This window comes from Pituophis catenifer, unplaced genomic scaffold, assembly GCF_029215685.1.
Source record: "Pituophis catenifer annectens isolate HBS135680 unplaced genomic scaffold, rPitCat1.0.hap2 SCAF_14, whole genome shotgun sequence".
NCBI classification, from domain to species: Eukaryota; Metazoa; Chordata; class Lepidosauria; order Squamata; family Colubridae; genus Pituophis; species Pituophis catenifer.
Window position 1 is genome coordinate 22,346,306 of NW_027256894.1, and position 11,560 is coordinate 22,357,865.

The following is an 11,560-nucleotide window of genomic DNA, read 5'->3' on the forward strand; positions in this document are numbered from 1 at the left end:
CGCCCACGGAACCGGTAGTAAAAAAATTTGGATTTCACCACTGAGTCAACCTATTCTCCAAGGCACCTGAGGGCAAGAAGCAACGGATGGAAACTGATCAAGGAGAGAAGCAATCTAGAATTAAGGAGAAACTTCCTAGCAGCGAGAACAATTAACCAATGGAACAGCTTGCCACTGAAAGTTGTAAATGCTCCACATCACTGGAGGTTTTTAAGAGGAGATTGGGCAACCATTTGTCTGAAAGAATATAGGGCCTCTCCTGCTCGAGCGGAGGGTTGGACTAGAAGACCTCCAAGGTCCCTTCCAACTCTGTTATTCTCTCATTCCTTTTCAAGCAGCAGTCAAGATGGCAAGCATGTCCCTTTCTCAGCTGGAGAAGCTCTGTGTGGGCTGCAGACAAGGGAAGAGGAGGGGGCGGTTATGACCACGGCCTCAAATTTATTATTCATCCCAGTCTGATGCCACCCAACCCCCAGGCGAGTCTGGGCGGCCCCACAAAATGAAAGGTGACGTCAAAACGACAACGCACAAGGACTTAAACCCCAATTACAAAAATCACACTACGGATAAGGACGCTGTAATTACAAGGTGGCACATTTCCTAAGTCTCCCTTAGGGTGGGAGAGGCCTCAAGAATTTCCTTTTTATGCCTTCCGTGTTTCTCTTCTTCCGAGATTAAGGATTCTCCGCCCCTCCAAGACGAGCGTCTTTTTCAAAGGGGGGATTATTGAAAGGGAGAAAAAAATAAGCGTGGGAAAATGCCTATGGCCCCTGACTGAGGCAAAACTCCATGGGGTGCAAAATCGCACACAAACAAGGGGAAAAAAGCAAAGCCCCTTTAAAAAAATCTAAAACACGAAGACAGCTGCAAATAAAAGCTTCTTTGGGACACACACACACAAAAGAGACACACATCCTCCCCTCCAAATTGAAAAAACAGAATCCTTTTGGCATCCATTAGCTTGGTGTTTGTCAACCTTGGCAGCTTTCGGATGGGTGGACTTCAACTCCCAGAATTCCCCAGGAAGCCAGCATGGGGAATTCTGGGAGTTGAAGTCCACCCATCCGAAAGCTGCCAAGGTTGACAAACACTGCATTAAACTGGCAGGGCCTTGCAAAAGAGAATGCAGAAATTCTTTTGAAAGGAGGCTGATGCTGCAACGTGTGTGTCAGTGGTGGGTTTCAAAATTTTTTACTACCAGTTCTGTGGGTGTGGCTTGGTGGGCCTGGCAGAGGAAGGATACTGTAAACTCTCCATTCCCACCCCACTCCGGGGGAAGGTTACTGCAAAATCCCCATTTCCTCCCAATCAGCTGGGACTCGGGAGGCAGAGAATAGTTTGGGGCGGGGCCAGTCAGAATTTTTATTACCAGTTCTCCGAACTATTCAAAATTTCCACTACCGGTTCTCCAGAATCTGTCCTTGGACAAAGACAGTCTCTTTTTGGGGACAGTGGGTGTCATTTTGTAAAAAACGTAACACCCAGAAAAAAAAACCTTATTTTTCATTTGTAGGCCTTTATACCTCCGACGGGCAGCTTTTGCAAGTATGTTTGCTCGGTGCATAATTACCCCTGACAGGAATTGTGCGATTCTTTCCCCTTAATCCTAATTCGTTAAGTAGGTAGTATTTATAAAGTCTGTTTTAACAAGCGCCCCTTAATTCCACCCGGCACAGAACGCACACTTAACGTTAAGGACTCCGAGTGTTAATTGTTAGAAATGTCAAGTTTCCTCTTTAAATTTCTACCTTTGGAAGAAGAGAATAGCCACCGAGGAGAATAGCTGAACACGCTTTTTTGTGCTGGAAATGTGCTAAAAACACCATGCCTTAATAAATAAATAGATGAATAAATCAACCCTGAAAGAGCAAATAACCGTTCTGAATTGCAAATTGAATTATACAGTTAGCCCTCATCTTACGACCACAATTGAACCCCAAATTTCTGTTGTTAAGCGAGACATTTGTTAAGTGAGTTTTGCCCCATTTTATGACCTTTGTTGCCTCGGTTGATAAGTTAGCAAGCCGGCTGTTAAGTGAATCTGGCTTCCCCATTGACTTTGGCTGTCAGAAGGATGCAAAAGGATGCCTGAATTTTGATCACCTGATCATGGGAATGCTGCAAAAAATAATAATAATGCTGTGAAGTACGGTCATAAGTCACATTTTTCAGTGCTGCTATAATTTTGAGCAGTCACTAAATGAACTGTTGTTAAGTCAAGGACGTAACTTGGATTCTGGGCAATTGGGAAGCATCCACAGAGGCTGCGTCCTTCTCTCTCGCTTTCATATCTGTTCAGGTAATCTCTAAAAGGTGCCTCTGCTTGGTTGCCACACCTAAAAGTCCCAATAACAGGTTAACAGACTCGGAAGGGACCTTGTAGGTCATCTAGTCCAACCCCACCCCCCACCCCAGCAGGAGACCTTACACCATTTCTGACAAATGGCAGTCCAGTCTCTTCTTGAAAGCCTCCAGTGATGAAGCTTCTACAACTTCCAAAGGCAACTTCTGTTCCATGGGTTGATTGTTCTCACTGTCAGAAAATTCCTCCTTATTTCTAGGTTGAATCTCTCCTTGATCAGTTTCCATCCATTCTTCCTTGTCTGGCCTTCAGGTGCTTTGGAGAATAGCTTGACCCCCTCCCTCCTCTCTGTGGCAGCCCCTCAAATATTTAAACACTGCTCTCCTGTCTCTCCTGGTCCTTCTCTTCACTAGACCAGCCATGCCCAGTTCCTGCAACCGTTCATCGTATGTTTGAGCCTCCAGTCCCCTCATCCTCTTGGTTGCTCTTCTCTGCACTCTTTCTAGAGTCTCAACAACTTTTTTATAGTGCGGTGACCAAAACTGGATGCAGGATTCGAGGTATGGTCTTACACACCACACAATAACTCAGTGCCTTTGCTGTGTCTCCTCATTAGGCCGGTGGCCTTGGCTATTATTGCTTCCAGAGGGTTAATGAGCATCAGTAATCCTCTTAGGGGTCTGCCAACGAGTGTGTGTCGATTGGCACGGGGGTAAACGGGCCGGGAGACGGCTGGCCAGGTGCTGCAGCTCGCCTGGTGCTGACTCTCGTGAATTGCCTGCCTGCTGAAAAACAGCTCAGCCGACGACGAGGCAGACTTAAGACTCTCTTCTTTTTCTCCTTCTTATTTTTAGCAAAGCAGTGATGTTTGGTTTGCCGGCCGGGCCTTGGTTTTATAATAACTCCGCGCACCCGGCGAGGAAGGAGAGGCGGGATTGCGATTGCTGGTTCGACAATATCCTCAGCAACCAGCGGGAGAGGATTGTGAAGGAGTTGGACGTACAGAAAGTGCTGTCCCCTCTGGTTTGCAAGGAGGTCTTTTCCTGGGAGGAATACCGAGACGTGGTGTCCTGCGAGGAGCAAGCGGTCTCGCTGCTGGAGAAGCTGAGCTGCAAAGGTCCCGGAGCCTTGGCGGCCTTCTGCTCCGTCCTGGAGGAGGTCTGCCCTCACTGGCTCGTTTCCGTTCTCCTCGACGCTCAAGGTAAGTGCCCCGCTCGCCCCGGCTCCCTCTCGGAAACGTGCCAGGAGGCTGATCAGCAGCGCTGCCTTTTCACACCCCTCCAGTCTATAATTAGGAATTACTTTCACTCTGCCAGGCGGGACTCACTCTTGGTGGAGAGCCTCTGGGAAAGAAAGACCAAGAGCAGCAAGGCCCAGCAAGGGGTCTGCCTGCCTGCCTTCCTGTCTATCTCTCTGTCTGTCTTTCTCTCTGTCTGTCTGTCTATCTATCTACATACACATCCATCCATCCATACAGGGATTTCTTTCCATCTCTCCCTCCCTCCCTATATATCCATACATCCAGGGATCTCTTTCTGTCTCCTATCTATCTATCTATCTATCTATCTATCTATCTATCTATCTACATACATACACATGCATCCATACATACAGGGATTTCTTTCCATCTCTCTCCTCCCTCCCTTCCTCCCTCCCTCCATCTCCATACATCCAGGGATCTCTTTCTGTCTCTCATCTATCTCTCATCTATCTATCTATCTATCTATCTATCTATCTATCTATCTATCTATCTATCTATCTATCTATCCATCCATCCATCTATCTATCTACACATACATACATCCATACATACAGGGATCTCTTTCTGTCTCTCATCTATCTCTCATCTATCTATCTATCTATCTATCTATCTATCTATCTATCTATCTATCTATCTATCTATCCACCCATCCACCATCCATCCATTTTATTTCTCAGCCTTGTCCGTGAGACAAGGGAAGAGTTGTCTGGTTCTAATACATTGGCCAGTTCTTAATATTTCAAAGAGATTATCAGCTGTCAATTTGCAGCTGGGTTGCCATGGTGACAGATCAATCTCTTCCAACGTCATGCTTCTCCAAGGTTCCCAAAGGCTCTGCTGGTTGGGCTTTAGGGGAAACAGAAGTCCAGGCATCTGGTTAAGGTGTCTGGTTAAGGAAGAGTATGAAAGTCTAACCAAGAGGAATAAAAATCAATTCTGCCAAGTCAGGGGATGTGTGACTCTGTACAACTACAGGAGGCTGAATCAAGAAGTTGAAAGAAAGGAATGGCCCACAGCTGCTGAAGGAAACATCTGCCAGAGAAGGGTAGATGAGTAGCTGAGCTCCCAGGATAGCTGTATCTCATGCACAATGGCAGGTAGCTCAGTCCTCACCACCTCGTCTAGAATATTTGATTTTAGCTGGTGATCTGCAGAAGACAATATCCGTAACTTTGTTTATCTCAGACAGAATCTGGGACCACCTTAATATTACAGCCCCGTGCACCACATGGAGTAGGTTTACTCCTTAGTAAACAGTGAGCTAGGAAATCCAGCCCTCCTCCGTGTGCTTACCTTCCTTCAGGGGCCTGAGAACCAAGCTCTTTTCATTCACAAGCCTTGAAGAGCTACTAGGAGGTAGACTAAGGGGAAAACATGATTTATTTAAAGGTTGCACGATGCAGTTTTATGATCTTAGCTGCAAACATCAAATAAAACCCGGGGGGGGGGGTGAAACCTCAGTGGAGTTTCTATGGCAATCTGTTTTAATTCTAAGAGCTACATGCCCACCACCAAGGTATTTATTGCCTCAAGAGACAGACGTCACTTACTATTTCGTGATTTCCAACTTACCATCTTCATTCTCTTTAAAACTGACAGTCGCCAATCCAATTATAGAGAATTTCCTTTTGGTTTTCTTCAGAAGGGAAGCCCGCTTGTCTCTCTCTCTCTCTCTCTCTCTCTCTCTCTCTCTCTCTCTCTCTCTCTCTCTCTCTCTCTCTCTCTCTCTCCCTCACCCCCTCTGATAATTGGCAACAAGGATGCTTCATAAAGCCCCTCGGGGGAATTCCAACATTTGTCAACTGAAGTGTGCCATCAAGTCCTAGCTGACTCTAGTGACCACAGATAGATAAGATTTTCTTCTCGATGAACTGTCTCCCACCTGGTCCTTCAATTCTTCAAGTCTTCATCCAAAGTAGGATGCTTGGAGCTTGCTTCTCCTGGACTATAATAGATACAATGCCATTTAGAATAGAGCTCGAAGGGACCTTGGACCCTGCACCATTTCAGATAAGTGACTCTCTAGGCTCTTCTTAAAAACTTCCAGTGATGGAGCACCCACGATTTCTGGAGGCAAGCTGTTCCACTGGTTAACACTGTCCTCCCTGTTAGGAAGTTTCTCCTTAATTCCAGGTTGTTTCTCTCTTTGGTTAGTTTCCAACCATTGTTGCTTGTCCTGCCCTCTGCTGCTTTGTAGAATAATTCAACCCCCTTCTTTGTGGCAGCCCCTCAAATACTGAAATACTGCTATCATGTCGCCCCTAATTCTTCTTTTCTTTAGAAAATTTCTTTCAAAAATTCCACATTTCTTGTGGGAAAGCACTGTATTTTTTTATTGTGAGCTCCTAAACTCGGAGGCCTACAGAGGCAGAATTACAATTTAATTTCTCCCAATCCAGGTGGGCTTTCCCAGACTTCCTTGGAGGACACACCTGAGAACCCCAAAATGAGAAGAGCTTCTGAAATGGACAACCACGATCCCAGCGAAACCAGTGATGTGGAAGGAAGCTCCTCACTGGAGGACCCGTTAAACCATCCCTTCAACAAACACAGGTTAAAAGCCGTATGATGATGATGATGATGATGATGATGATGATGATTATCTTTATAACATGAAACTCAGTCAACTGAACATTCAAAAATGCGTCACAGATACCATTGACTGGTGCTAATGGTTGATACAGGTTGCTGCCAGCGTCCTAGGTATCAACCAAGTACCTTCTTAAGATGTACAATGTTCCAAGTAGCGCAGTTTTTTGCAGTTCCGCTGGTGTTATTGCAGGAAGCTGCAATTTGTTGATGTGTCTTATAAAATTCTTGGACATGGTACCAAGTGCCCCGATGACAATGGGTATCACCACAACGACAAGAGAGAAAATTCCAAATATTCAGATATTGGTCAGCAGGACCTGGCGGAGGATTCCTGATAACAAGGAAGGATTTCCTCCAAGGAAATGCACAAAAGGAAAGGGACTCGTGTAATTTATAATGTCAAAATATAACCCAAAGCTGGGCAGATATGCTGCCTGCATAAATTCACGCCATACCGAAAACCACGGTAACAGTTTCTCTTACCAACTGGCTGGCCAATTAAAAGCAACCAATTTGGTCTATAAATATAACTATGCCGAGACTAGGATCAGTAGGAAGGAACCTGCAAGAAAATCCTTAAGAAACTGCAAACAAAAAAAGAACATGCAAAGCAAATATTAATTATAATATCTACTCTGTTTACCAAATAACGGGGTTGTTTTTTGTTTTTTGTTTTGCTTATTACAACTGTCTCTGAAAAATCATGTCTTTACCTAGTTTAAAGTTGCCTTTTTATTTTCTTTTTGCTGTTTGCCATATTAACCAGGTTCCACTATTTTAAGCCAAATATCCTAGATTTGATTTTGACAGTGCAGAACCAACCGTTTTGAACCGTAAATCTTGCTGCATGGCTTACGGTTCTGTCTGAACTCTGCCATTATGGCTTATTCAACTAACCATGGTTAATGTAACTAAGATTTAGCAAGTCTTTAAGCGCAATTCTTGTCTAGAATTGTGGTTTCAAGTGTCTGGATTAAAACAGGAACAAGTGTATTGCTCCTCACTGTTTTCCCCCCCCCCCAACCAGCTGCCCTCCAAATATCTTGTACTATAACTCCCATTATTCCCAGCCCAACAAAGGGATTGCACCACTATGCATTGCTCAATTTCTCCTTCAGCCAGCAGGCATCATCTCTCTAGCCCAGTGTTTCTCAACCTGGGAAGCTTGAAGATGGTGGACTTCAACTCCCAGAATCCCCCAGCCAGCGCCGCTGGCTGGGGGATTCTGGGAATTGAAGTCCACCCATCTTCAAGCTACTAAGGTTGAGAAACACTGCTCTAGCCAACACCAACCAAGGCTCATCAGTTGATTCCCCCAAAGCTAAGCAGGGTTGGTCTTGGTTGGAACTTGGATGGGTGACAACCAAGGAGTCGAATGGCTGTGATCTACACCAGGAACTCAAAAACACCTCTCTCAAGACAATGACAAACGATGTCCCCATCCTTGCCAAGAAAGCACCACAGATGCGTCACCGGGAGCTGACTCAACACAACGGACCATGCATTATTGTTCCCGTTATTATTTATAACAGCTTTTTCGACGCACAGTGCTAATGCCGAAAGATAACGTCGATGTCTGCTGGCACACCGTTCCATATGATGCAAAATGTGAAATGAAAAAGGGACCGAGAGGGACGAAAATATCAACGGCTGGAGCAGGGAAACGGTCACAGTCACAGGAGAGGCTGAGACGGCTCCTCTTCCCCCAGCCACGATGTTCTTTCAGACAAGCAATGGCTACAACTTTCTAGGGGTCTTCTGGTTGATGAAGGAGGCCAGGCGTCTGCTGCCTTCCGGTGCTGCATCTCCAGCCCAGTGCTTAAGGTCTTCTTTTGAGAAGGATGGAGGTGCTGCTTCTGCTTCTTCTCCAGCAAGAGGTCAGATCAGCTGGTTGCTCACTTACTTGCCGTTGTCTTGCGTTGGTCATTGACTTCTCTAAAGAGGCTGATCAGTCAACCAGGATCCCCACGTATCTGAATTTGGTTGGATCTGGCCACTAGATGGTACTGTATTAATGTAATTAACCAACTCATCTAGTAGCCATTTGAAGGTGAGTTGTGAGACTTTTTCTGAAGGAAACCCCTCTTCTTCTCCTTGAGACCTGTTGGACTTCCACCCATTCTAATGGATTGCTTTCCCAAGCGATAGGAAAACCTCAGTAGGATTCGGGTGATTTGGGGTGTTCTGAAATTTATTTCATCTCAAAAAGATACTTGCTCAAATCAAGTTGAGCTAAATGCAATCATAACGTACAAGGCAGGCCGCCCTTAATTTACGATGATTTGATTAGCGATTGATCGAAACTATGACAGTGACTTACGACTGGCCCTGAAACTTAAAAATCTTGGCAGCATCCACCGCATGATCAAAATTCAGGCACAGTTCACTTAATGACTTCATTGCTCAATTGAGCAGTCCCAATTATGGTCCTAAGTCGAAGACGATCTGTATTTCAGACACGTAAGTCTTGCTTAAAGGCCACCCTCCAAAAAAGCCATCAATTGCCTCTTTCAAACCCGTGTTTTCTTTGTAGTCTTTCACTCAATTTGGTATATTCCTTATCCCGCCTCAAACTAAACCCATTATAAACTCTGTAATTTATGGCTTTGGGGCAGTGGTGGGTTTCAACATTTTTTACTACTGGTTCTGTGGGTGTGGCTTGGTAGGCATGGCTTGGTGGGCATGGGGAAGGTAGTGTAAAATCTCCATTCCCACCCCACTCTGGGGGAAGATTACTGCAAAATCCCCATTTCCTCCTGATCAGCTGGGACTTGGGAGGCAGAGAATAGATGGGAGCGGGGCCAGTCAGAATTTTTACTACCGGTTCTCCGAACTACTCAAAATTTCCACTACCGGTTCTCCAGAACTGGTCAGAACCTGCTGAAACCCACTTCTGGTTTGGGGTATCTTGGACTACAAGCCCCATCAGTTCCATTCAGCAAAGCCGAGGCGAGAACAGCTTAAATTTTAAAAAAATAAAACGGATTGCATCTGTTAGTTAGATCATCTGCAGAGTATTCAGGATTCTGGTAAACTAACACAAAGGTTTGTATGACCGATCTCTTCACTTGGGCTGACGTGTGTTTAGAAATACGATTCGTTTCCAAAGGATCCAGCTTCAGGCCAAAGCCGGTTAGCGCTCAGAACTGACTTTTTTTTTTATTGTCCTGACTGTATGATGATTTAAATGCTGCCAAAGATCTTAAGTGGGACTAGGGATCCATAAATCACTTCAAGAACTACCTTGGGAGGAATCATCCTTTGCAGAAATCACCAGACTGCTGTGTGTCCAGCATGGTGGAAGTGACCTTTCACATAAAAGCAACTCAAATAACCTTTTGGGGTTTTTTTGGAGAGGCTATAGACCCACAGGCTATAAAACATGGTGCTCTCCTACAGAACAGACACAATGGCAGGGAAGATGGCAGAAGACTTAAAGCATCTCAGTTCTGCTGTTTTGGGTTCTCTCACCTCAAACAGAATGTCGTGGCTTCCCCTGCTTGGCAAATCCCACTGAAGGAAAAAAAAAATTAACTCTGAGCTTTTAAACGTTTATTTTTTGTGTCATGACAACAATCTTATCAGGGCGTCTACCAGCATTATCCTCAATTAATGACAGCTTGGCAGAGAAGTCGACATTCAAACATTGTCTACCGCTCGTTCCCGAACGTCAGTTCTGCAAGAACCATGATGCCCAACAACTGAGATTTTTTTTTCTTAAAAAAAAAGATGTTATTATCTCTGCAAGGGGCTTTTTGCTGGGAGGCCTGGGTTACATGGTGGGTGTGTGGATTTTTTTTTTTTTTTTAGCAAAGTGAGTCTATAGCAAAAAAACAACAACGTTGCATGTGACGTTGCCCCTCAAGGATTTTTGCCAACCTCTGGGCTATCCAAATCTATCCAAATTCCTGAAATTTTGGTGGTAAGAAGGAAAAAAAAATAGACACCCCTGTGTTTTGATCTTTGGCACGTGCAGTCATGGAAAAAGCGATGGTCCCGAACATCTGGACCTCAAGCTGTGTCAGATGCATTTGCTGGAAGGCCAAGGCTGTACAAAGCCAAACACGGGGATATTTGTCATTGTAACAAACCTCGGTCATCGCACTAAACAACTAGCAGGAGCCGCTGCTTCCTTGCTGGCTGCCAATTCAATCCACCTGCAGTTGCAATGATGGGAGAGAAATCCACAGATCTATTTTTGTTCTTCCTTTCGGCAAATGTGTTTTTGCTTCTTGCAGCCAAAGCCCGTCATTGGTTCTACGCTCCTCCCGCTTATTCTCCTTTTCTAAACGGGAAGTGCTCCGAAAGGCCAGCCCTGTGACTCACACCGTGAGTCCAAACCCCCCCCCCATCTTCAGAGGACAGTTGCTTCAAGGTGCTCGTTCTCATTGAGGAGCAGATCTTTTTCTAACTGCAGGAGAAATTCACCTACCGTCGAAGGGGCATGTAATTCAGTTGTGCATTTTTGGACGAGTTGATATATAGAAATGCAGTCCTCCTTCAAAACGACCAAATTTTGAGGAGTCCTTAGTGCTCTCCGAGCTTCCTCTATTTTCAGAGAGCACCAAGGACCCACCCTACCTCATTCCAACCCCGAGCTACAATTATTCTCTTTTATTGGTGACTAGTGCAATCGCAAGTGTTTTATGTTAGGGAAAGCTCCATAAAACGATTTATATTTCTAAAAGGACTGCCTGGCACCATTCGCTTTTGAGAGCTACAAACAAGTACTGTACATTGGTGAGATTGGAAAAAAAAATGCGTGCGTGTTCAGAGAAATGCTCCCAAATCACTTTTTAAAATTTTTTAAACGAATTTCAAAATCAGAACCAACAACTTCCCTCATCTCTGATGTCGTTTGCCTCTAGTCCAGAGGTCTTCAAACTTGGCAGCTTTAAGACTTGTGGATTCAACTCCCAGAATTCTCCAGCCAGCATAGCTTCAAGCTGCCAAGTTTGAAGACCTCTGCTCTAGTCTAAAACATATTTTAATGTTTTAGAGGCAAACCACTAATCAGAGATGAGGGAAGTTGTTGGTTCTGATTTTGCTGCTTCTTCATTTGCCATCCTACTGCTCCAAAATGGTCTCATGATCATAGTTCCCCTCTCTTGCTTCCCATTGCTTTTCCCAACGGAATGGAAATTGCTCGCCATTCTTTCTTTCTTACTTTTATCCATGTGGGATTTCCAGCCAAATTGAAATGGGTCATGCCAGGATCCTAATGTCTCTTTCCTGAAATTTCCACTCCTCTGCCAATAGGGTAGACCGAGGCCCCGATGTTGAGCCTGTGTATCACCAGCCATGCCACGTATCTGGTCTCTGAACCTTTTGGTCTCTATATTTGTAGCTCTGGCCTCATTCAGAAGGGTTGGATCAACATCAAGGATCAGCCTTGCGAGGTAGTC